Raw genomic sequence first — 27,374 nt, 5'->3', positions numbered from 1 at the left:
CCCACTGAGGCTAAGCATTTTACTGAGGGCCTTCGATTGCGGAAAAGTCCGTCGTCCGGCGCGAAATCACACAGGTGACCGCTTCCTCAGATTGTACCGGTGCGTGGTCCGAATGCGGTCCGTTGCCCGGGGTGTGCCCCGTTGCTTGCGCGCAATGCCACTAGGCACTGGCGCGAGCTCGTCGGACCGTGACGCAAAGGCCTACAGGTCGGCGATATGGGCACGGCTGAGTTTTCCCGAAGGGGGATCTTTCAGCAAGTACGCGAGCGGAGACCAAACTTTCTCTACTCGGTACGGACCAAGCCACTTAGGAGCGAGCGAGGCTGAGAACCCCTTGGTCGCATTGCTAAGAGCGTGGTTGCTCTTCAGGACAAGATCACCTACCTTAAATGAAAGATGGCGATGCTTCCGGTCGTATTGAGCCTTGTGCTGGGCCCTGGCCGATGCCAAACCCTTCCTTGCTCTACAGAGAGCCCGACAAAGGCTGTCCCGAAATGCTGAAGCGTAAGTAGAACAGTCTCCCGGGGCCTCCTCGTACCCGAGCTGGCATTGCATGACACTGGTCACCGGATTTGCCAACTCCCTTCCTAATTTGAGTAAAGCGGGAGACAAAACAGTCGAGCGATTCTTGGAGGTTCGGATTGCGAACACGAGCTCACTCAAATGGTCTGCCCAATCCTTTTGACGATCGGCAAAGGCCGCTAACATTGGTTTGAGAGTTCTATTGAGTCTCTCTGTCATATTGGACTGGGGATGGTAGGGCGAAGTGGTGCAGTGATTAATTCCCAGGGAATGGCATGTAGCACCAAACACCCGAGCGGTGAAATAGGACGCATTGTCCGTAATCAGTCTTTTCGGAAAGCCGAACCCACAAAACACTTCCTGTAGCCTTTCCAGCACCGCTTGCGCTGTCACTTTACGAAGCGTAAACAGTTCCACCCATTTAGAAAAATGATCGACTACCATCAGGTGTGTGAACCCCTGCTTACTCCTGGGCATGGAGCAAGAAACATTTAGTAGTGGAAACTCCGCCAGTTGCGGCGACCAGATAATGTCGCAAGCCCGCGGAGCCACTATCATGCTGGCGGCCGAGAAAGAAGTTACCGCCGTCTTGGTTGCCAAGGCAACTGGTCATGTGTGTTTCTCTCGTTCGCGGCCGTGCGCGTTGCTCCCGTTTCGGGCGCGCGCCTCACAACTTTACTGAGGGCACTCACACATCCCACCGCATCGCACCTGCTTAGGCTAGCAATTTCCGATCAAGGGTACACTGCACGTATCAGCGCTGTTAGTATTACGGCCCTCGAACAGACACCGACAAGAACAGTTGCTGTTTGACTTAAAGGCCCACAAAAACAACGCTACGGCGTGCACGCTGAAGCGAATGCCGAACGCCTGTGTCGTCTGCTTTAAGCGGGAGACACAGACGCCGCCGAAGAGAATGCACCCGAGCGGCACCACCGATACCGGGCTGCTGCGCTTTTTTTTTTTTTTCGCTGCTGCTTGCATGACGTGCCGCAAGGCGCCGCGCCGCCACTGCATGCGCCCCCGTCGGCGCATACCAATGTGACGTTATCTAGTCGAGCGCCTGCGCTGACGGGAGTTTCTACTCCTAAATAATCTTCCTCTGTGCTCCTGGGGAAAGGCCCCATAAGATCGCAGGTGGCCACTTGCCACGGACGCTCACTGTCGATTGGTTTCGTCAGCCCGGGCGGCTTGCCAACCCTTTATTTCACCATTTGACAGACGTGGCAGGAACGGCAATAGCGAAAAATGTCACGCTTTATGCCAGGCCAGGTCACATGTTGGCTTAGTTTCGCAAAAACTTTAGAGCCACTAAAATGACCGGCCAAGGGTTCGTCATGAGAACATCGCAACAGTGAGCTTCTCAGACTTTTGGGGATAACCGCCTTAAACGGGTCCACAGTGTCATCGTCGGTGGCTATGTATTTCAGCAGGAGCCCATCATGATCCAGCAAATATAAATCCGCGGGGGACCCAGCGACACACGGTGTTTCCGGCCCCCCCCCCCCCCCCCCCCTGCACCCGCTGCACTACCAGCAGCGTCTCAGCGTTTCATCTCCCTGAGACTGTCGCTCACTCTGCGACAAAACGTATCAATTCTGCTGTGCCTTCAGTAGCTCTTGCCTGCTGAAAGTGGTTCCAGCTCCCTCAAAGGGGAGGCTGGTCTCGTCCCCACTCAGGACTGCAGCCATCGGCGTCATGAGTTTGCTTTCGAGAAGCTGCCCCGCTTGCACGCTTTGTGGCGTGCTGCTTGCCTTGAGAGCAGAATACCAAGTTTGCCCGCTTGTGAACTCGCCTCTCTCTCCGTTCGTTTCGCCCCCGACGCAAGCTGGCGCAAAGGCACCGGCAGCGGCTGTCTCGCCTGGAGAAAACCTCTGGTTGGACAATGGGGCACAAGATAGCGCGTCAGCTACCACGTTGGCACTCAGATGTAGTGCCTCTTCGTGCCGTGTCGCTCTATCCCTATGGGGATTTTGAGTCGACAAGCGCATAGCGCAGGGGCATGCCCTCGAATTCTGCGCGCGACATGGTTCGTGCCAAGCCTCTCGACCCCAACAATACAACCTGCTCGGTATGCCGAGGGAACAAGCAAAGGTTCGTTCACTCGGGTCTTCATGAGAGCTTTCCCGGCCTCACAGGAGACCGGGGCGCGGTGCAATCCCTTGCAATGTGCCCTCGTTGTTGGCAGCGAAAACGATGTACTCTGCCGTGGTATCTTTCCCGAGGCAAAGTGGCTTCAGCTCCCTGCCGGGGTCGGCTCGCCGCTTGGCCAATGGGGCGATAACGAGCGTCTCCCTCCGCGATGCGCTGGGTCGAAAAGCGTCCCTGTGGATACGTTTCGGGCGGTGGCGCAGCACAGGCTGCCTGCCTCCCGTGCGTGTAGGGATCGAGAGCGCGTGCACTCAGGTCCCATGCGCACCCGCTTGCAGCCGCAAAGGCAGCTTGGACGGGTTGTTGCCGTTGGGGAAAGTGCTCAGGCCCTCTCCACGCGCAGCTTGGCTCAAGGGCCTCGCTGGCGGGCGGCGGTGGGCAATAGGCGCATGCGGCGATGATGTCACCTTGAATGCGCTTTGCCTTGGCGGCCAATTCTTCCAAATTTCGGAAGCGGCCGCCGCGCAGGTACGCCGAAAAGGTCGGATGTGCCTGCCTGATCATCCGTTCGACGCGTTCCTCGTTCGAGGCAGTGGGCTTGGCGACTAAGAAAAGGTCTTCCATCGCCTGTACGTACTCATGAAGCAACTCATCAGGAGCCTTTGTGCATAGCCCAAGCTCTCGCCGCATCCTACTCTCGTAGTCAGCGGGCAGGAATTCACGCAGGAATGCCGCGCGGAACTCCTCGAGGGTTGTTGCACGGTGTCCGGAAAGCCGATACCACCTAGCCGCCGTATCAGTGAGTGCAACAGGGACGACGCGTCCGAGTACCTCCTGATCGTTCAAACCCAGAGCTCTCTGGTAGCGTGCGAGGGAGTAATAGTAATCCCTTGCACTGAGCAGGTCACTGTATCCACTGTAGGTCGGAACTGCGAACCGTACAGCGGGGTGAGCGCATTTCGGAACAGCTGACAGCGTTTTAACTGCCCCAGAGAGCGCCTGGATCATTTCGGCGGCGTTATACAGCAGCATCTGTGTGCCTCCTCCAAAGGGAGCCGTTGGTGCGTTAGTGGCGCGGTCGAGCAAGGATGAACCGAAGTCCAGCTCGATCAGTGGTGCGGTTTCCGCAGGGATATCGGCCGCCGCGCCGCCGTCCCCAGAGCAAAAAGGGCTCCTAGTGGGGTGCGCCTGCTGTCGTTCACAGCTGCCACTTGAGGCAGCTATACGTGAATTGCTTAGACCGCTTGCAGCCAGCATTGACAAAACAGGTGCGTGCCCGATCGGTGTGCCACTGGGTGCCACCGAATGTACTCTAAAGGGAGACGGATGTGCGAAATTTGTGGTCGCCGTGTTCTAATCCCCACAGGGGGCCGCAGCATTCCACTGGTTTTTTCTGTTCAACTGAGAAGCAGCCAGCGCCGACAAAACAGGCGTGTGCTCGATCGGTGTGCCACTGGGCGCCACTGAGTGTACTGCAAAGGGACACGGATGAGCGAAATTCGTGGTCGCCGTGTTGTAATCCCCACAGGGGGCCGCAGCATTCCACTGGTTTTCTCTGTTCAATTGAGAAGCAGCCAACGGGCAAAAGTCGGTGAGGGCTAAGGCCTTGTTTCCGCGCCGCGCTTCGTTTACTTCCGAGGGAGTCAATGATTGGGAGCGCTGGTGACATCGCACTGCTTGGCATTCCAAAGGGAGCCGTGGCAGACGAATGTGCCCGTGTGCACTGTTCGGAGAGGGCTCTGGCCCCGTTTTCAAACCACGCTACTGCTCCAAAGGGAGCTGGTACGTAGCACCTCACGTTGCCGTCCCCACAGGGGGTCATTACAAGCGAGGGTGCAGGAGTGCGCTGCTCAAGGGAGGGCCTGGCCCCGTTCTTGAGCAACGCGGCGTCTGCTCGCACTAATAAAGGTATCAGAGGGAACATGCTGAACGTTATTGAGAGTTACCTCTCGAAATGTACTTTCCGCGTAAAAATAGGCAACACACTCTTGAATTCAATTACGCAGGAAACTGGGGTTCCCCTTGGAGGCGTCCTCAGCTGTACGCTCTTTATTGTGAAGATGAACACGCTCCATTATTCAATACCTCCAGCCATTTTCTATTCTGTTTACGTAGATAGCTTTCAAATCCAGTAGCCTTGCAGTCTGCGAGAGGCAAGTCCAGCTTGGGCTAAAGAAGGTGTCGAAATGGACAGACGAAAATGGATTCAAGGTCAATCCACATAAAAGCTCCTCTGTCGTTTTTTGAAGAAAGAGAGGACTGCACCCTGATCACACTATCAAACTGCAAGGACAGCAGATTCCTGTGAATAAAGAACATAAATTCCTAGGCATCATACCTGATTCAAGATTAAGCTTTATCCCCCACATCAGATACCTCAAGGCTAAGTGCCTGAAAACAATGAACATACTTTAAATTCTCTCACTCACCAATTGGGGCAGTGTCAGAAGATGCTTATTGAATCTCTACAAAAGTCTTGTACGACCGCATTTAGACTACGGGTCGATGGTGTATCAATCTGCTGTACCGAGCGCCCTAAAAATTCTGCATCCTGTGCATCGTTTAGGCATACGCCTGGCCACGGGCGCTTTCAGAACTAGCCTGATACCAAGTCTCTATGTAGAATCCAATGAGTGGTCACTCGAGCTGCAAAGGTTGTTGACCAGTTTCATGTATTTCCTGAAAGCACACTCTGACAGTGAACACCCGTGTAATGAAATCGTAAACAATATCACTTGTGCCACACTCTTCCGCCATTGTCCAACAGTGAGAGAACATTTCCCAGTGTGTGTTGGGAACCTCAGCGAAGCAATGGCTGTCCCACTTCTTGTAAACCCTTTAATGGCTCCAGCCAAGCTAGTACACCGGGGCTGTGGTAGCTGATAGATTGTGACACATCTTTTGTAGAAGTAACAAAGAACGCCCCGGAAATACACATAAAGTCGCACTTCCTAGAACTTCAGTCAAAACACTCATGCCCAGAATTTTACACTGATGCTTCAAAGTCGCATGCCGGCGTTTCTTACGCTGCAATCGGTCCGTCCTTTTCGGAATCTGGCTGTCTGCACCCGGAAGTCAGTCATAAAACTTTATTCTCGGTACTGGGAGTGATGGGTTCTGCGACCCCACCAGATGGCCCTCAGTCAGTGCTGAAGGCGACCTCTTGGGCTCGCGCTGTGACCCGGACTTGTACTTCCGGATCAGAGCTGGCCAGCAGGGTCTCCCACTTCTGCGAGCCTACAAGCTTCTGGAGTTCTTCGGATGGGGGGCCTGCGGGGCAGTTCCAAAAGATGTGTTCCATTGTGGCTCTCTGCCCACATTTCGAGCAATCGGGTTTAAATTCGTCTGGGTTGATGTGGTGCATTCGGACCGGGTTTGGAAGAGTATTGGTTTGGAGTTGTCTCCATTTAACTTCTTGAGCTTTGGTAAGGCTTTTGTGAGGTGGCGCTAGCGTTTGTCTAGCTAACTTAAAGTACTGGGTGATTTCCTGGTAACTGATGAGACCTTCCTTTGTGCGTTCCGGGCTCGAGTCGTTGCTCACGGCTCGGCCGATAGATCCTCGAGCCATACTGTGAGCTGCCTCGTTCCCAGGGTTGCCAGAGTGAGCCGGTACCCAGATCAGTTCCGCGTCCCCCCGGTTTTCGGGGTAGTTTTGAAGGATTTTGAAAGAGGTTTTTGAGATTCTTCCTCTCGAGTAATTATTAATGGCAGTTTTGGAATAACTTATAACTGTTTCAATTTTGGGGTTAGTTAAAGCTAGTGCTATGGCCGCTTCCTCCGCAACGTTAGAGTGTTTGACTCTGACTGTAGCTATTGATATCGGTTCTCCGTTTGCCGCGGAGACCGCTATCGCGAAGGCGTTGGTATTGCCGGGGTATGCCGCCGCATCAACATACGCCACGTCCTGCCTTCCCCCGTATTTCTTTGCTAGAGTTTTGGCTCTAGCTATTCTCCTACCCTCGTGGTAGGAAGGATGCATGTTCTTTGGTAGAGGTTTGATAGTTATGGTGTTTCTGATCTTTGGGGGGAGTTTCTGCACGTCCTCCACCAAGGGTTCAGCGTTTTTACCTATAGCATTTAGTATTTCTCTGCCGGCTGTCGTTCGGGTTAGTCTGAGCTCTTGTGCCCTCCGGTGGGCCTCGACAAGCTCGTCCAAGGTGTTGTGTATTCCTAGCTGTAATAGTTTATCAGTAGGCGTGTTGATTGGGAGCCCGATGGCTGCTTTATAAGCTTGCCTAATTAGTCCGTCAATCGCTTGTGTTTCCCTCTGCGTTAATTCCAGGTACGGGAGCGCATAAGTAATTTTGCTGATTACAAAGGCTTGGACTAGTTTGCATAGGTCCTGCTCTTTTACCCCTGTTCGCTTGTTGGCTATTCTCCTAATGAGCCTGATAGTTTGCGTTGTGGCGTGTCTTAATTTTTCTATGGTGATGTGATTACTGCGGTTTTCTTGTACATACATGCCTAAGATTCGTAGAGTGCTTACTCTTTTGACCGGTTCTCCTTGTACAAGGATTTTGAGATCCGGGATGGGGTAGTCAGTTGCTTTTTTGCCTCTTGGGATGTCACGCTTGACCAGTAACTCGGATTTAGGTTGTGAGCAGCTAAGGCCCAAGGTTTCTACATGGGGTTCTATAATATCGACTGCTCTTTGCAGGGTATCTTCTATGTCGCTATCTCGCCCTTTGGTAGTCCATAGGGTGATGTCATCCGCATATAAGGTGAACCTGAGATTAGGTACAGTTCTTAGTTTAGCCGGCAGGTTTATCAGGGCCAGGTTGAAGAGGAAGGGTGAGAGCACGGAGCCCTGTGGGGTTCCGCGGTCACCCATGTTGATGGGATCTGAGTTTGTGCCGCCAGCCGAGATCTCGGCCGTTCTTTCCATTAAAAAAGATCGGACGTAGTTGTATGTTCTGGGGCCCGGATTAATTTGGGAAAAGTTGGTAAGTATACTTTCATGCGTGACATTGTCGAAGGCTTTGTTCAGATCTAAGCCCAGGACTGCCCTGACACAGCTGCTACGTGGGATGATTTCTTCGCTAATGAGGAGCATGATGTCCTGTGTGGAGAGATGCGGTCTGAAGCCTATCATTTCGTTTGGGAGAAGATTGTTGTCTTCCACGTACGCCTTGAGCCTGTTTAAGACCATGTGCTCCATGAGCTTGCCTAGGCACGACGTAAGGGAGATTGGTCTGAGATTTTCAATGTTCATCTTTTTGCCTGGTTTTGGGATGAAGATGATTCTGGCGTGTCTCCATTCTTGCGGAATATCCCCTTTCTCCCAATAGGTGTTGATTAGGTTAGTAAGGGCCGTAACCGACGTAAAGTCGAGATTTCTAAGGGTTTTGTTAGTCACACCATCGGGGCCAGCTGCTGACGTGGTTTTAAGTTGCCCGAGGGCGTGGCATGTCTCTGCTATACTGAATTCCTGGTCTAATTCCGGGTTTTCCTCACCTTCATACCACGGGTACGGATTGGGCGTCGGATGCGTATTGATGTATCTGTCTTTGAGGCTCTTTATGAGATCATCCGCAGTGCCCTCGTGTTGATGCGCGATCTGAATGAATTTGTTTCCCTGGGCTGACTTGGACTGCGTAGGGTCAAGGAGATGTCTAAGCAAGAACCAAGTATTCCGGTTGCCTAGCTGACCGTTGACCCGATCACATACCTGTCCCCATTGCTGTCTTTCCAACTCCGCGGCGTATTCTGCAATTTGCTTTTCTAGTTCGGCTATTCGTTTCCTGAGTTTGCGGTTGTGTTTCTGAGACTTCCATCGCTTTTGCAGCCCTAGATGCGCCTCCCACAAGTGCTTTAACTTGGGGTCAGTCGTGTGTTGCTCATTCACCGCTTCCGTAACTGCGGTGTGGCTTTGTACGTCCTGTTTAAGCTCGCGGGTCCAATCACTTAGGTCCTCGATGTCAATCGGAGCCTTACTATCCCTGGCTTTGCGGAAATTATCCCAATTGGTGATTCTGGCTTTAGGTGGCGGTGGTTTGAATGGTGCTGTTTCCACTATCGTTTCGAGCAGGTAGTGGTCGCTTCCCATTGTGAGCCCAGTGTTTACCCACGTGGCCGTAAGTACGTTCTTGGTGAGTGTGAGATCTGGGGTTGTATCTGCAGTTATGCTGTTTCCTAATCTGGTAGGGGTGCCTATGTCATTGAGTGTAGTTAGACCTAGATCCTGTATGGTTTGCCAAAGGACTGTACCTTTATATTGGGCCTTTCTGTACCCCCAGGCAGGATGTGGCGCGTTGAAGTCTCCGACTATGAGTAACGGCGCTTTGTCGGCGAGCTTGACCGCTTTACGGACTAAGCCTGATATGGCGCAAGTGCGATCGCTGGGTGGAGTATATATATTAAGAATGAAGACATTTCCATCACCCTTCCGTGGCGGAATTTCTATCATCGTGTGCGTGACCGACGTGTGATCAAATTCGTGTTGTATGGCCGCGATGTTTCTCTGGACTAGAGTTACCGCGACCAGACGACTACCTCCTTGTGGATCCGCATTCGCGGGTATAAAAGAGGTGTAGCCTGCGAGACGGGCGGGTAAGGTAGCTTCTTGAAGTGCGATTACATCTGACTTGTTGGCGGCGTGTTGGACTCGGAATAGCAGGTCACTACGTTTGTTTTTGTAGCCCCTGCAATTCCACTGCCAAATTCTAAGGCGCTGAGGTTGCGGCGCCATGTTGGCGAGGGTTGTGCGGTGCTAAACTTTGCAGGATTAGCTGCAGCTGTTGCTCAATGCGCTCAAAGCGTTGGTCCAGGTGGTCAAAGCGTTGGTCTATGCACTCAAAGCGCTGGTCTATGCTATTGAAGCGTTGAGTGGTTTGGTCAGTGAAAAGGTTGAAAGCTGCTTTAAGCGCGTGGATTTCTTGGTCGTGTTTATCTAGGCGCGCATTGATGCGCTCTAGAGCCTTGGACGTTACCTGGAACTTAGACCTGGGCACCGGCTCGCCCTCGCTAGAGGTTTCAGCTAGTTTTTTAGCGGCGGTATCAATGCTTTCTGAGGACTGTCTTTTTTGAGTACCTCGATTAGCATCCGTTTCCATGTTGGTTGTCACCCCGCTGGTAGACGGGAGAGATGTGGAGGCACAGGGCAGTTTCGCTACTGGGGTGGCGGGGGGGGCGGCTTAAAGAGGCGAATTTAGGCGGGGAATTTTGGTTCTCGGCCTTTTCCACCTTGGCTTTTTGCATTTGCGCGATAGTGTCGAGCAGTTTTTTGTTTATAGCCTTATACTCCAGAAGCTCGCGTTCCCTCGCGTGAGCGTGAGAGGCCCTAGCTGCCCAGCTCACCTGTTTGTCCGCTTTCTTGGAGCTGGTGCTGCTGCTTCTTGACCTCGAGGTCTTCTCAGACTTGTTGTCGTGGCTGTTGCTTGTCTTGCTGTTGCCGCTTCTGCCGCCGGATTGGTTACTGCCGCCTTTCTTCATTTCTTCAAGGGGCGGGAAGGAGGCTGATCTGTCCCTGGATCGGCTGGAGCTGTGCCCTCGGCTGGCAGATCGTCGTCGGGTTCTTGAGCGGTGGCTCCTAGATTTCTCCTTCTTTTCCGAGTGATCCCTGTAGTCTTTTTCATCTTCATCGTCGTCATCTGACGATAGAAGTAGGTATCTGTTGCTCGTCGTAGTCGGTGGGGGTAAAGAAGGCAGGTCCTTCTTGGGTTTAGTAATGAAACGTTGCTTACAGTTACGGCTGCCTGTGGCGTGCACGCCGTCGCATATGATGCAGCGTGCTTCACAGCTCGGCAGTTCTCCCTCCGGTGGTGGTGGGTGCTCTTCTCCGCAACGGCGACACCGCTGCGTTTGGGGTTGATAGCAGACGTCGGCTCTATGACCGGTTCTTCTGCAGTTATAGCACGTTTCCACTCTCTCCCTGAAGGGAAAGCAGTTGAAGGGCATACACTGGAATTTGACGATTCTTGGGAGCTTTGTGCTGGCAAAGGTGATCACCATGGCCCTGGATTGTCCCATTCGCCTCGCAGATAGAATCTGGAGTTTCGGGTTCTCGATGGTGCATAGTTCAATAATCTCTTCCGCCGACTCGTCTCCCAACGCTCCATAGATGACTCCGCGTACGGCGTTGTCGGGAGCCGGGAGGTAGGCCATGACTGGGTGATCCACATCGTTGATGCGGATACCGGGGAGGTTCAGGTAGAGTTGGGCGCGTTCGTCACTCGGGGTACTGATGGTAAAAGTGTTGTTGTACGGGTTAATCCGTAGCTGGTCTTCGTTCCTGATCACCGGCATCGGGAGATTCAGTTGCGCGCACACCGTCGCCAGCAGTATGCCGGGGGGAATAGTGCGTAAATTTAAATTACGCGGTCTGACAACAATCTTGCGGTCGTCACGTGGTAGGCGTGGGATGGGTGGCCTCTTCTTTCTCTCGGCTGTCTTTTTCCGACTGATGACGTACTTGCCGTTGTTGTGTGCCTTGTCAGCGGGCGAACTCGCTGAGTCGGTCGGTTGCAGGAGCGCGTTGAGGGCACGGCGCTCCGCGGCCTCCCGGCGCTCGCGTTGGTAGAATTCTTCATGCCTCTTGCTGACGATTGTCTTCCATTCGGCCCCCTGAAGGACCGCCGGCGCAATCGTTTCCCCTTCTGCGGTGTATGGCATGACGTGCGCGAAGCTCGGCAGAGTCCCGGCACGTTCGGCAGACGCCCGGCGCGTTCGGCGAACGCCCGGCGCGCTCGGCACGCACGGACGCTCCCTCCGCGACCGCCGGCGAAAGCCGGCGTTCCCACACGAGGTCGGAGTAAGAAGTCCCGTAAAATGGCAAAAAAGCGGTCCTACCTGGCGAGACCGATATTCACAGATACAGCACAGTTAGCGGAATCCGATGTGCATACTTTGGATCACGTATCCAGGCTTGTAACACCAAGCATAGGCAAGATTGTCGGAGCACGACGCGGACACGTCCACACTGCTCGGCGACCGGAGCGTCCTGCACCCGGAAACAAGTATCTTCACGGCAGATGCCTACGCACTCTTGTCGGCTGCACATCACATCAAGGAAATAAAACTGCAAAAGGGTATAATATTTACAGATTCATTAAGCGTCATCAAAGCCCTAATTTCTCTACAAAGAAACAGAAATCCTGTTTTCACTGAACTTTATTCAATCCTCTGCGCTTTGTGCGCATCTCATCAACATGTCATAATATGCTGGCTGCCTGGCCACAGAGGCGTCGAGGGTAATACACTTGCTGATCGCATGGCGACAACAGTAGATACAAAACAATGTAACTCTTCCATAGCTGTCCCTGTCATGGATTTAAAGCCCTTCCTTCTCAAGAAACTGAGGGGCCATTGGCAACGAACATGGGACACAGAAACACTAAATAAACTTCAAGTCATTAAGCCAAACGTGGGAAACTGGCCACCAATAACGAAAATACGGCAAGTCGAAGTTATATTCTGCCGTCTTAGGATAGGCCACACCTTTGGCACTCACTCCTACCTATTGGCCGGTAACGATCCTCCTGTTTGTCTTGTTAGAGTGTAGGTGAATAGAAGTTCAAAGAAAGAAGTACTTTGCCCTGGCCTACAGATGACACATTCCCCTCCACCCCGCAATGTTTATCGGCATGGAACCACTTTTTGACAATAAGTTAGTAGTTTTAGCGTTTTTATGAGATGTAAGCACATTGCATGTTATCAGTCCAAGGTATCGTAGCATATCCCCTCACTAGTGGCTGCTGCTGCGATAGCACATTTGTAAAGCACGTGCCTCCCAACCCTTGCTTTGAAGGGCACACTGGTGAGGTGCGAGTCCTACTGTCACTCACGCATTTAGTAAATCACCCTCGGGTAACAGAACTTTTATGGTCACATCATACGGTATTAGTCATTCTCACTATTTTAATTCCTTTACATTTTACGCACTTTACAACGACAAAATTTTAGGCCTCTCTACAGCCAAGTTACATATACCATTCACATTTTGATCCAGAACCCTTACAGTTGCCACGCGCTACCACTGTCAATTCATTTATTATCTTTTATTTGGCGCTGTTTGGCCATATCTGGCCCTTGCACCAATAAAATACATTGATCAGCATCATCATCAAATGAAGGTCAATTTGCTGGCGACGACGAAACTCGGCTAGACTAGGTTAACAAAGCTTTCGCTTTAAAAGAGGAATCGGTAGGATTCACTATGAAAACAATAGCATTCACTGTTTTGGTGCCAGTTATGGGGTCCACAGATGGCTAGAAAATGTGCGGCCTTGCTTGGGTATATACTATATACAGCCTCTCCCGCATTCCTAGCTATATCGCGCGGGCGTCCATCACGCATCATTTTAGTACCTTTAAGTGGCGATAATCAGCGAGACCGGCAGAATTACACGCAAGTGCACTAAGCACTCTCCTTTGCAAGAGTCGTCTAATGCGATGTTCCCTTCAGGACGACGTACGACCACATTATATAAAAAGAATTATATATCGCGCGATGTAGCTAAATATGCGCGATGCTGTACAATATTAATAGTAGTAGTCAGTGCCCAGAAGCTGCGGTGTTGCCAATGTGCAGCTCCAAAGCCTGGTGCACTTGCTGTCCGTTGTTGCATTTCATCAGCACCGAAAAGTACTCTGCAATGCCTAATAAAACTTAATGCAAGCGTTACACGTTTAGGGAAAATTGCTGCGGCATGCCAACCAAACTTGGACTGTCATACTCAAAATGCAGAGGCTAGAAAGAATTTCTTATACCTTTGCACCAGAACCACCTGTTCATACGAGCTCTGATTATTGGGTGAGCCTTGGGTAACCCTAATAAGCAGAAGAGCAAGGTCTGACATAGAAAAAATAGCAGAAATTGGAGCACAGGCAATGTGAGCCTAGGGTGACCATAAGGAGGAGAAGAGCAAGGTCTGCTGTAGAAAAAATAGCACAACTTGGAGCGTAGGCAATGTGAGCCTATGGTGACCGTAAAGAGCAAGGTCTGGTGTAGAAAAAATAGCACAAATTGGAGCACAGGCAATATGAGCGTAGGGTTGCCCTAAGGAGCAGAAGAGCAAGGTCTGGTGTATTAAAAAGAGCTCCAATTGGAGCACAGGCAATGTGAGCCTAGGGTGACAATAAGGAGCAGAAGAGCAAGGTTTGGTGCAGAAAAAATTGCACAAATTGGAGCACAGGCAATGTGAGCCTTGGGTGATCCTAAGGAGCAAAAGAGCAAGGTCTGGTGTAGAAAAAATAGCACAAATTGGAGCGTAGGCAATGTGAGCCTAGGGTGACCCTCGGGAGCAGAAGAGCAAGGTCTGGTGTAGAAAAACTAGCACGAATTGGAGCACAGGCAATGTGAGCGTAGGGTTGCCCTAAGGAGCAGAAGAGCAAGGTCTGGTGTATTAAAAAGAGCTCCAATTGGAGCACAGGCAATGTGAGCCTAGGGTGACAATAAGGAGCAGAAGAGCAAGGTTTGGTGCAGAAAAAATTGCACAAATTGGAGCACAGGCAATGTGAGCATAGGGTTGCCCTAAGGAGCAGAAGAGCAAGGTCTGGTGTAGAAAAAATAGCACAAATTGGAGCGTAGGCAATGTGAGCCTAGGGTGACCCTCGGGAGCAGAAGAGCAAGGTTTGGTGCAGAAAAAATTGCACAAATTGGAGCACAGGCAATGTGAGCCTTGGGTGATCCTAAGGAGCAAAAGAGCAAGGTCTGGTGTAGAAAAAATAGCACAAATTGGAGCGTAGGCAATGTGAGCCTAGGGTGACCCTCGGGAGCAGAAGAGCAAGGTTTGGTGCAGAAAAAATTGCACAAATTGGAGCACAGGCAATGTGAGCCTTGGGTGATCCTAAGGAGCAAAAGAGCAAGGTCTGGTGTAGAAAAAATAGCACAAATTGGAGCGTAGGCAATGTGAGCCTAGGGTGACCCTCGGGAGCAGAAGAGCAAGGTTTGGTGCAGAAAAAATTGCACAAATTGGAGCACAGGCAATGTGAGCCTTGGGTGATCCTAAGGAGCAAAAGAGCAAGGTCTGGTGTAGAAAAACTAGCACGAATTGGAGCACAGGCAATGTGAGCGTAGGGTTGCCCTAAGGAGCAGAAGAGCAAGGTCTGGTGTATTAAAAAGAGCTCCAATTGGAGCACAGGCAATGTGAGCCTTGGGTGATCCTAAGGAGCAAAAGAGCAAGGTCTGGTGTAGAAAAACTAGCACGAATTGGAGCACAGGCAATGTGAGCGTAGGGTTGCCCTAAGGAGCAGAAGAGCAAGGTCTGGTGTATTAAAAAGAGCTCCAATTGGAGCACAGGCAATGTGAGCCTAGGGTGACAATAAGGAGCAGAAGAGCAAGGTTTGGTGCAGAAAAAATGGCACAAATTGGAGCACAGGCAATGTGAGCCTTGGGTGATCCTAAGGAGCAAAAGAGCAAGGTCTGGTGTAGAAAAAATAGCACAAATTGGAGCGTAGGCAATGTGAGCCTAGGGTGACCCTCGGGAGCAGAAGAGCAAGGTCTGGTGTAGAAAAACTAGCACGAATTGGAGCACAGGCAATGTGAGCGTAGGGTTGCCCTAAGGAGCAGAAGAGAAAGGTCTGGTGTATTAAAAAGAGCTCCAATTGGAGCACAGGCAATGTGAGCCTAGGGTGACAATAAGGAGCAGAAGAGCAAGGTTTGGTGCAGAAAAAATGGCACAAATTGGAGCACAGGCAATGTGAGCCTTGGGTGATCCTAAGGAGCAAAAGAGCAAGGTCTGGTGTAGAAAAAATAGCACAAATTGGAGCGTAGGCAATGTGAGCCTAGGGTGACCCTCGGAAGCAGAAGAGCAAGGTTTGGTGCAGAAAAAATTGCACAAATTGGAGCACAGGCAATGTGAGCCTTGGGTGATCCTAAGGAGCAAAAGAGCAAGGTCTGGTGTAGAAAAAATAGCACAAATTGGAGCGTAGGCAATGTGAGCCTAGGGTGACCCTCGGGAGCAGAAGAGCAAGGTTTGGTGCAGAAAAAATTGCACAAATTGGAGCACAGGCAATGTGAGCCTTGGGTGATCCTAAGGAGCAAAAGAGCAAGGTCTGGTGTAGAAAAAATAGCACAAATTGGAGCGTAGGCAATGTGAGCCTAGGGTGACCCTCGGGAGCAGAAGAGCAAGGTTTGGTGCAGAAAAAATTGCACAAATTGGAGCACAGGCAATGTGAGCCTTGGGTGATCCTAAGGAGCAAAAGAGCAAGGTCTGGTGTAGAAAAAATAGCACAAATTGGAGCGTAGGCAATGTGAGCCTAGGGTGACCCTCGGGAGCAGAAGAGCAAGGTCTGGTGTAGAAAAACTAGCACGAATTGGAGCACAGGCAATGTGAGCGTAGGGTTGCCCTATGGAGCAGAAGAGCAAGGTCTGGTGTATTAAAAAGAGCTCCAATTGGAGCACAGGCAATGTGAGCGTAGGGTGACAATAAGGAGCAGAAGAGCAAGGTTTGGTGCAGAAAAAATTGCACAAATTGGAGCACAGGCAATGTGAGCCTTGGGTGATCCTAAGGAGCAAAAGAGCAAGGTCTGGTGTAGAAAAAATAGCACAAATTGGAGCGTAGGCAATGTGAGCCTAGGGTGACCCTCGGGAGCAGAAGAGCAAGGTCTGGTGTAGAAAAACTAGCACGAATTGGAGCACAGGCAATGTGAGCCTAGGGTGACCCTCGGGAGCAGAAGAGCAAGGTCTGGTGTAGAAAAACTAGCACAAATTGGAGCACAGGAAATGTGAGCCTAGGGTGACCCTAAGGAGCAGAAGAGCAAGGTCTGATGTATTAAAAAGAGCACCAATTGGAGCACAGGCAATGTGAGCCTAGGGTGATCCTAAGGAGCAAAAGAGCAAGGTCTGGTGTAGAAAAAATAGCACAAATTGGAGCGTAGGCAATGTGAGCCTAGGGTGACCCTCGGGAGCAGAAGAGCAAGGTCTGGTGTAGAAAAACTAGCACGAATTGGAGCACAGGCAATGTGAGCGTAGGGTTGCCCTAAGGAGCAGAAGAGCAAGGTCTGGTGTATTAAAAAGAGCTCCAATTGGAGCACAGGCAATGTGAGCGTAGGGTGACAATAAGGAGCAGAAGAGCAAGGTTTGGTGCAGAAAAAATTGCACAAATTGGAGCACAGGCAGTGTGAGCCTTGGGTGATCCTAAGGAGCAAAAGAGCAAGGTCTGGTGTAGAAAAAATAGCACAAATTGGAGCGTAGGCAATGTGAGCCTAGGGTGACCCTCGGGAGCAGAAGAGCAAGGTCTGGTGTAGAAAAACTAGCACGAATTGGAGCACAGGCAATGTGAGCCTAGGGTGACCCTCGGGAGCAGAAGAGCAAGGTCTGGTGTAGAAAAACTAGCACAAATTGGAGCACAGGAAATGTGAGCCTAGGGTGACCCTAAGGAGCAGAAGAGCAAGGTCTGATGTATTAAAAAGAGCACCAATTGGAGCACAGGCAATGTGAGCCTAGGGTGATCCTAAGGAGCAAAAGAGCAAGGTCTGGTGTAGAAAAAATAGCACAAATTGGAGCGTAGGCAATGTGAGCCTAGGGTGACCCTCGGGAGCAGAAGAGCAAGGTCTGGTGTAGAAAAACTAGCACGAATTGGAGCACAGGCAATGTCCCTGCAAAAAAAGAAGAAAAAAAAGCACACCATCTTCCCGTAGGGGAACCCTGAGTAGTATGCGAAGCAGCCATGGGGTCGACTCAATGTAGTTTTATCAGCTTTATAAACTTGGACATGCAGCAGCACCAGCAACGTGCGGAACTGTTGTCGACGCCGTCGGCGTTTTGCCCGCGTTCTCACCGAACACGCGCGGCGTTGGTGACTGTTGCCGGTGCCTCTGGGGCGCCTACCGTCGCGTCTCTAACCTAAGCTGCTTCGAATTATTGCGCGCGGAGCCGCAGGTGTTGCCATTCGTTGCGCAATCCGGAGAGGAGAGGAGCGTCGGAGAGCAGAGGAGGAATGCCGAGAGGAGAGGAGAGGAGACAAGGAGAGGAGGGGAAGGAGGATGCGCATGCTCAGTAGGGGTGTGGACGCCACACAGCGGAAGGAGGGAGGGAGTGACATAGCCCCGAGCATAAGATGCTTCGCATCTAAGAAAGCTTGTGGCAGAGTTATCATGCATATGCGTAATGCACATTGGGTCCTGTGCCATCTGGATTAAATTGAAGTTAAAACAGACATCAAGACACTTATTGTCGTTTCCAGTTGGTGGATTGCATTCTCAGAAATCTCCAAATAGCAAACAGTAGACTTATTAGCTGATCAAGGACTATGCAGCAGGGGCTAGTAAACCTAAGCGAGATTGTTGTAGGGGTTGCGTGAAAAAATAACCATAGAAATTTCAGGTCATTTGGACTTTGGACAGTGGAACATGTAATCTCTTATGGTGATAAACACGATGCCACTTCGGGAGTGGTCATTTTGTTTTCGCAGAAGCCAGATAAATCATCCATGACTCTGGCATTGGACACATCGGAGGTAGCCACGTTCTGGTAGGTATGAGTACGTTGTATTCACAGACATCTATGTGTGTGTGTGTGTATGTATGTGTTATATTGACAGGGTGGGGGAGCGCCGTGTACAGTACAGGCTTCAGTGGGATCAGGCCATCTTGCTAACCACAGCAGAAGGTGCCATTGCACGCCCTTATTTGACAACACATGCATTCTTGGGAAATACAAAGCAGAAAGAATGCAGATTAATACCTGAAGTGTTTTGTATATCAAATGAGACTGACAACTACATGAGCGCTCCTTCTATTGCTTTGGTGAAAAATGAACTCTGTTATCATTTTGTGCTTCGCAGAATCGATAGTCAAGTTGTGCCAAGTTTTTGGCCCTCCTCCTGAGGGAACAGTTAACCTAGGAGAGTTGGCCAAGTGGGTGAAACAAGGAAATTTGCAGGCACAGGATGGAGTTGGCTGACACGAGGCATCGCTGGCAGTAGACGATGATGCTGAGCTGGTCAATGCTTTCACGAATAAATGAAACGCCAAGGGGGCTACAGTAGGGAACCACTGGCCATTTTAGGTGGGGTTGCACTAATTCTCCGCATGCTTGAAGAGGGCGATTCAACCATTAGTTCAAGTCGATGAGAGACATTGTCCTCTTTTGGGCAAGTTCAGGGTGAGAATAGAGCATATAAACCGGATCATTTATTGTGAGAGCCTCACTGGAGCGACATGTTTCAGCGATGTCAACTAGAGGCTCAATTGTCTTGAATTTTCTTCTAAATTTTCATAATTTTTCATCATCATCAAATAAGCCAATAAAACCCTGATTGAGTGAGTTTTAAAGGGTGGTGGTTATCACTTGCTGTATCCCATATACTGCATGTAGCAAGGTAGACCTCTGCTGAGTAGACTCTTGCATAACTCGCATGCCGCGCAGCCAGCCATACAACAACCCATGGAAGCACGCAGGTCTCGTAGTTGGATTGACAAGCATATTGTTGTGTACTGTGCAGAGGGTGATGCGCGCAGGCGCGCAGCTTGATGAGCAAGTGGACCAGCGAGCTCAGGAACAAAGAATGCTTTATTTGGAACAGCGCGTGCTTCTTATACGCGCTGGTGGTTGCTTATCCGCTTCTGAAAACGACGCCTGTCGGCGCTATCACATTCCTTCCCCCACAAGTCAAGTTCCTTTGCGAAAGTCCTCCGACTCGTAACGAACAGGTTGGTGCCGCTGTCGTGAACTTCTATGTAGTACGGCAGGGGCCTCGGGTGACGTGGGCTGGACGTGTGCCTGGTATGGGGGCTGTGCTAGTGTTGGGGTCGTGGGCTGAACGGTGCCCTCATCCTCAGGATTTATTTGAAGATGCTCTCGTTCACCCATTGGCTGACAGTCTCCCTCCATGGACTGGTCCCACTCGGGCACACCAGCCAGGACTGTCTGGAGCGTCTGGGGGCCCGCGTACGGCAGGTGTTCTGGAGTGGCTGGGTGGGATGACTGGCATGGGGTAGACGTATCTGTGTGCTGGGAATAAGTGGCAAGACCGGGATGATCAACGTGGACAAAATGCCCTTTGCCTATCTAGTCCACCAAGTACATCACAGGGCTAATGACCTTCACTTTTCGGCCTTCAGTCCACACTATTTTCGTAGACAATTTTAACGTAGACGCGAAATCCAGAGAGACCTCACTCGCGCTGAGCCTTGGACTTTTGTTGCCCCTTTAGCATGTCTTCTTGAAATTATGGCTTTAGCAGCGACAGCTTTGTACGCAGCACCCTCTTTAGAAATAGTTTGGCTGGTGACCGGTTCGTTACTGTGGATGAAGTTGTTGGATAGGCAAGCAAAAAAATGATCTAGGCGTTCTCGTAGCATCCTGTGGCTGCCGGAAGCGCTATCATGAAGTAGTTGCTTGCGCGAGGTTTTTTTTATTGTTTGTACACACCTCTCAGCTGCTCCATTAGACTGCGGGTGATAAGATGGGCTGTATGTGTGACGCACTCCCCATGATTCGAGAAAATAGTTGAACTCTCGTGCCGCAAACTAGGGGCCATTTTCTGACCCTACTTGTTCCGGCAACCCGTACGTAGCAAAGAGGGTACGAAGCTGTTCAATGTTGTTCAAGGTCGTTGTTGATTTCATGTGAAAGACATCAATCCACTTCGAATAGGAGTCAACACACAGCTAGAATGAAGCGCCTTCGCACTCGAAAAAATCTACTTGTACTCTTTGCCAGCAGTGAGCGGAAAATGGCCAGGGTTCCAAAGGGGCGTAGGGAGCACTACTCTGCATTGCCTGGCAGATTTTGCAACTTTTCACGATGGTTTCAATGGCCCCGCCAAGCCCAGGCCACCACACTAGGAATTTCCTTGGACTGTGCATTGGGCTTTTTGCTACCTATGAAGCAAACTACATTATTTGGTCTTTTTTGTTCACCTTACTCTATTGTTTTCATATGGTTCTTTTTGGTGTAGTAGGTAATGTGCCATCATCATCATGTCGTGTTTCTCCCTAGTCTGATGTCCATAACTGGGTGCTGAGGTACCAAAGTCAAAGGCATACCATGGGTTGTGAAGCGCCGTTTTCCTTTTGAGGAGTGTTTCCATATTTTTCTAACGACTCCACAAAGTTTGCATCCGGGTAGCAGACTATTGTGTGATATTTTTACTGCTTCCACTATACAAACAAGTGCATGTAGGTTTAACATGTATTTCTTTTGACATGCACAAAAACGCTCCCGTCATAAGAGATTCACCTCTCTCTGTGCACATTTCCTTGCTGAAATACAAGCTGCTTTTGTCGCGCTCCTTTTTTGGTAATGTAGTGCTGACTGCTGCACGAAAGCAAAAGAAGTGTCGGCTCTCAAAGCACCAGCATTTCACAGCTGGCCATTATTTCTCCTTTGCTGTCCCATTGTGCTTTCATGCTTCATTTATTTTTGTGCTTCATGTCTGAAGGCCTGTGCAGCTTCTGTGCACATACATCATCCTTTTTATGATTTTTTTTTCACAGCTGTTGATTAAAATTGAAGGGGGGTAAGCTGTGTAGTCTGCATCCCATATACCGTTGGAGTTCTACACTTGTGTATTGAAAGGGAGGCTGTGCACCCCACAGAGATGAGAATTTTTCTACATTTCGAGGCATTGATTGGCAGGGCTGTCAGTGATAAGCACATATTTTGCGTCCTCTGACCTTGGGGTAAAGTGCGATGACCTGGATGCAATGCGAGCTAGAGAGAGTGGGCCGCCAGGCTTGCTCGTATTCCTTCAAGACAAATGTTTATCGAGTGCTGTTCTTGAGAACACTTTTCTTTTTTCTTTTTTTTTTCTACATCGGAAGCGTTGCATTTTGTTGCCTGAGTAGTTGTGCACTGAGCCTTCCGGTGCTTTTGACTCTGTCTGCCTGTCTTTGAAAATTTGACTTGATACTCTGTTTCATAGGTTAGGCACATTTCACATGAGAGCAGGAAGTGTGACACATGATGTGTAGCAGGTGCACATTTGCGTTCCAATGTGTTTGATGTTGCACTTGACGTTTGAGGCTGAAAAATCACTGCCAGGTGTAACTTTTTCCATCTTTGTGTGGTTTTTATAGTGTCACCCTTCTCTCTGGTTGTCACAACTGTGGCATTTATGATGAGGGAAGAGTGATGTAGAACTTATACTGCTGCATCCTTTTTTCTCTTTATTTCATGCTTTATCGTTTATGGCCTTTTTTGTAATTTCATAGAAATACCCCAGTGTGATGAATGAAAGAAAACGACGCCGACGATGACAAAGTGTGCATGTGTTCTTTCGAGAGTGGACCACGCATTTGAGTGATCCCGCCAAATCAGCGATGGCCCAGTGGTATTGTCACGTAGTAGTGACGCTGAAGAAAACAGTCGTAAAACTGTGTACGACGAAACTGGTTGTTTATTGGGCGAACCTGTGCCCACAAAAGCAAGGTACACTCAAAGCACAACGATAACGGCGAACACAGTCGGCGATCGTCGAAAATCTGATCAGCGGCGAAGCGCGTCGGCTTTTATACCTGAGTCATCGAAGGTTCCAGATTAATCCCTGATGCCCGCGTGTCTTCCAGAAAGTTCTAGACAATTTGCGTCGGTCATACAATCAGATAACATAAGCGTCGGTGAAAACAGGCAACGGAAAGAAGCATCGATAACGTTCTAGTAACTTCCGATACAGGCCCGTCCTGCGCCGAGCGATAACGTTTAACATTTGTTAGCCGGTGGAAAGCGGCCACCGGTGAAAGATAAACATGTATACGTGTCAATACCCTCCCCTTAAAAAGCATCGTCCCGATGCTACAAACACGAAAGTGAAAACAAAACCATGCGTAATAAACAACAAACAAACAAAAAAACAATAACAAAGTAACGAAGTACCTAAGGTCGTCAGCGGGTGCAGAAAGGTTTAAGACGCACCACATGGATGACTTCAGGTCGTGCCCGGCGCCGCTGTGATTGCGAAATGCCGTCTGGCACGACCTCATAGTCCAGTGCGCCAATACGTCGGATTATTTTATATGGTCCGAAATAGCGACGCAACAGTTTCTCGCTAAGTCCTCGTCGGCGAATCGGAGTCCAGACCCAAACATGGTCGCCGGGCTGGTACTCGACGTAGCGTCGTCGAAGATTGTAGTGTCGGCTGTCGGTCCTCTGCTGGTTCTTGATGCGCAGGCGGGCGAGCTGTCGACCTTCTTCGGCACGCTGCAAATAAGTGGCAACGTCGAGATTTTCTTCGTCAGCGACGTCTGGTAGCATGGCGTCAAGCGTCGTTGCCGGGTTCCTTCCGTAGACCAGGTTGAACGGCGCCATGTGCGTCGTTTCTTGCATGGCCGTGTTGTATGTGAAGGTCACGTACGGAAGGATGGCATCCCACGCCTTGTGTTCGACGTCGCCGTACATTGCCAGCATGTCGGCGATGGTCTTATTTAGGCGCTCGGTGAGGCCATTCGTCTGCGGGTGGTAGGCGGTGGTGCGGCGATGGCTTGTCTGGCTGTACTGCAGGATGGCTTGAGTTAGTTCTGCCGTAAAGGCCGTGCCTCTGTCGGTGATGAGGACTTCTGGGGCACCGTGACGCAGGAGGATGTTCTCAACGAAAAATCGGGCTACCTCGGCGGCACTGCCTTTGGGCAAGGCTTTTGTTTCGGCGTAGCGGGTGAGGTAGTCCGTAGCGACGACGATCCATTTATTCCCGGACGTCGACGTCGGAAAAGGCCCCAGTAAGTCCATCCCGATCTGCTGGAACGGTCGGCGAGGTGGCTCGATTGGCTGTAGAAGTCCGGCTGGCCTTGTCGGCGGTGTTTTGCGTCGCTGACAGTCTCGGCATGTCCTTACGTAATGGGCGACGTCGGCAGAGAGGCGAGGCCAGTAGTATTTTTCTTGTATCCTCGCGAGAGTGCGTGAAAAACCGAGATGTCCAGCCGTTGGGTCGTCATGGAGAGCTTGCAGAACCTCTGGACGCAATGCTGAGGGTACCACGAGGAGGTAGTTGGCTCGGAGAGGCGAGAAGTTCTTCTTTAGGAGAATGTCGTTTTGCAAGAAAAACGACGCCAATCCTCGCCTGAACACCTTCGGCACAATGACGGTCTTGCCTTCCAGGTAGTCTACAAGGCTCCTTAGTTCCGGGTCGGCTCGTTGTTTGGCGAATTCGTCGGCACTGATGGGTCCCAAGAAAGTGTCGTCATCCTGGTCGTCTTGTGGCGGCAGTTCGACGGGGGCGCGAGACAAACAATCGGCGTCAGAGTGCTTTCGCCCGGACTTGTAAACGACGGTGATGTCGAATGCTTGAAGTCTCAGGCTCCAGCGTGCGAGGCGACCTGAAGGATCCTTCAAGTTAGCTAGCCAACACAAGGCGTGGTGGTCGCTCACAACTTTAAAGGGCCTGCCATAGAGGTAGGGGCGAAACTTTGATGTAGCCCAGATGATGGCGAGGCACTCCTTTTCTGTTGTGGAATAGTTTGCTTCTGCCTTCGATAGCGACCGGCTAGCGTAACTTACAACCCTTTCTAGTCCGTCAGTCCTCTGCACAAGCACGGCGCCGAAGATGCGTCGTGCCACGATTGCGCCACGTATGGGAGCACATGGCGAAATGCTTCGTGGCGAGACACGCGCCTAGTCAGCGGGAGACGGAAGACAGCAGACCGGCGTGTCGGACGCCGACAATCAAGGCTCCAAGGAACAGGGCCGTCCATGGAGCTGCCGCCCGACCCTTGCCCTTGGCCAAGGCGTTCGCCAGCACGAGTACTGCAGCTCGGAGCGTGGCGTGGCCTGATGTGCTACCACTGGCTGTGAGCATTGCGGATCGCGGGCAAGGCGTCTGCTTCGTCAGCTTTTCGGCGAAGCACCATTCGTGGCCTGGCTAATATTAGGCTGCATATGCACCGAGCACTGCGGCTCGAGCGCAAGCTGTCCGCTGGGCAGGCTGACCGTTCCTGCAACGTGCACTGCGGCTCGGGTGTAGGCTGACATCGAGGCGTGTCCGATGTCGTCACGTCATCGCCCCTCACTCCGGCAACCTCTTGTCTCTTGTCCACGTACTGTGAGCTGTTTCAAACTGTGCTTCTCGGACTCATAGCAACCTTAGTTCTTTAGCATGTTATGTGTGTCATGTACCTTAGTGTTCTGTCCGGGTGTACTTTGGCTTTTGTTATAAATGTAGTTTTCGTTTTGTATCACAAGTACGACTCCTTTTCCTGCGTCCTTTTCCTGCGTCCTTTTCCTCATCGCGCACAACAAACAAGTGTGACGAACGCCCTTCGTAATTTTTTTTTACACCCAGAATTAAATGCTTAAATGCCAAATGTAGCGAGGTGCTCTGGTTTAATTAATTAGAGAGTAGAGCACCGTGGCGAGAGGTTACACAGCTCAGGCAACACAGGCAGAAGGCTTCGGCCAACTCTTCATCACCGTCGTCTGTTTTTTGAAGCAGTGCTTACTGCTCGCTCTTCTTCAGTACACATGTAACTTGTATTGTGTAGGTCATCACAAAATACTTTTGTGTACTGCAAACTTATTGTATGTACTTTTGGTAATGTGAGCTTTTGTGAAAGGGTTAAAATTAGCCCTGAAGGGTGTGCCCTCAAAGAGAGCGACATCATTTGGGGTAATCTTTATTTGCAGTTTAAGCAAAGTGTGAACAATTAATTTGATTTTAGGACAGGTATTTTGTTGGGAGCAGTAATTTACGGATTGCGCTGTGTGCTGCTTTTATATGCACACAGGCTAAAATAGCTGTCTTCCAATAAACAGCTTCTTTCTCTTGAACCTAAGCTGATGAAAAGTGGGATAAATGATTGCAAATAATTTATCTATTATGTTTCAAGAAACGTAACAAGCACTGCTTTTGGTCGAGCAATCCAGGACGCCCACAGACTGAGGGATGATTTACGTCTGTACTATTCGCGACTCCAGCAATTCATGCGACACCTAGCGGTGAGCGCCGGAAACCTCGTACGGAGGTCAGAGTGTCGGAGCAGACGCTCCGTCCGTAGCCTTTGCACTGCGATCGGGTGCGCGCTACCACCTACGAAACTTGGAATTATACTGCGTTTTGCAGTTGTGCGGTGCCGAAGAGCCACGTGGATTGCGAATCTTATCACAGCAAAGCTGCAACAACGGCAATAGCTGTGTTCCCAACATCTTGCTCGAGAAAGCTAACTTTCTTTTTTTTTCTGACGAGGGTCGGTTTGTTGTTTGTGTGAAGAGAACGCGATCCTGTTGCTTGTACTATGTTTGCAGTAAAGCGCTACAGCGAACTTCAGAAAGTTTGCGTTGAGGTTGTTACTGCCATCGTGATAACGTTCAGCGTATGCATGCTGCAACATGCAGTTTCATGTGATAGCCGGCATGGCAATGCAGTTTATGATGCAAACGTCGCCGCGGTACTCAAGCTTTCCTTCATTAAAGCTGTTATATCGGATACAGGCGGCGCACAACGTGGAACTACGGAGTATGGTACATCAGCGAAAATCAGTACATCGGAGTTTCAGGTACTCCCGGGTAACGTCGGTAAATCGTTCTATGTAAGCACCACATGTACGCGCCAGCGTGCAAAATAACTATGGGGTGACATAGCAGTACGCCTTCCTTGCGACCTGGACACGCTGCCCGTGTAACTAGTGCAAATTAGTAGGCGCTCATTTGAAAATGCGTAATTAACAAAGCAATTGTATCTCTTATCAGTGTCTGAAGGAAATTCGCAGTTCAGAGGCGAACACAGTTTTGGCCACTTAAAGTGAAGAATATGTAAATTATAGAATAACATGGAAAGTTAATTAGATTCATAATGCAATAGCTTAGTTGACATTAATTTGCGCAGAAACATTTGTTTTATTTCATTAGTTTATACAGCAGCCATAAGCGACATGTTCGTAGACAGCGGGGAGTAATCATTGCATGGTCAGGCCACGTAGCACAAGCCATACATGTACATGGTGTGCAAATGTTTTTACTGTAGTAAGCAGATCTTTCGGTTTCTTATTAATCGTTTTGTTCTCTACGAGGGAAACAATGCACCAACTACTGGAATAACTACAGCTTAGCGAAGCACCAGTCACGTTGTGCGAATCTAGAATGTAAAATAGATAACAGGAACGCAAAAGTAGCGGAAAAGGTTCGCCACAGATTCATAGTGCATGCTCGCGATAAAGTGTGAAGCTTGATTTTAGGTTTGTTTGCTCGCTGGACTGAAAAGAGCGCGCAGAGTTTGCGCCTTCGCCGAACGAAAATGTGTGAAGCAACAACATTGAGAAAGTGCGTGCCGGCTGCGCATTTATCCGCATGTACAGTGGCAACAGCTGATCGAGCAAGTTGGTGCGCTTCTGCGGGCCATGTTAAACGTGCCAAACTGAGCAGGTTGTAAGATTTCGGCAAACCTGGCGAGGCCAGCGTGACATATCCAACTTCGCCGGTTGCTGTCTCGCACGCTCGAAACACCGGACTATCTATCCGCACCTTAACAGTGAATCAAAGCAGCAGAAATGTGGTTGTACTTTTCTGACCATCCAACAGTGCACGAGTACTTCGGTTCCACGACCAATGGATTAACGAATACATCGGTGATTTTCATCAGAATCTCGTGCGGGTCCGCTGTCACGCCAGATGTTTGCACACGTCGTGCGACCACTTCAGCCTCATTACCAACTGTGCCTCTCTCAGATCGGCTAAAATGATTTGCTCGGTGTAAGCTACTCGCTTTTCTTCCACAAAACGGCGCAAACCGGCATCACACTGCACGAAAATCATCAAACTACAGTGTACTGTACATCAAACACAGCGGTTGCGGCGACGCGGGGACCTCCGTATAGCTGCCATGTAGCGCAGTGTAGCCAGACGCGGCCAATTTTCGCAGCGCCCCCTGCAGTTCATTTGAGTTGTGAATGTG

The 27,374-nt window shown here is 50.4% G+C and overlaps 1 protein-coding gene across 6 annotated transcripts in view; it reads left to right on the top strand.

Moving 5' to 3' along the window:
- The window catches only part of LOC119461871 (sex comb on midleg-like protein 2), a 204,085-nt gene that overhangs the window by 52,038 nt on the left and 124,673 nt on the right, over nt 1-27,374 (top strand). The window lies entirely within an intron of this gene.

This window comes from Dermacentor silvarum, chromosome 8 (genome assembly GCF_013339745.2).
Source record: "Dermacentor silvarum isolate Dsil-2018 chromosome 8, BIME_Dsil_1.4, whole genome shotgun sequence".
Taxonomy (NCBI): domain Eukaryota; kingdom Metazoa; phylum Arthropoda; class Arachnida; order Ixodida; family Ixodidae; genus Dermacentor; species Dermacentor silvarum.
This window is presented reverse-complemented; position numbering and strand designations above follow the sequence as displayed.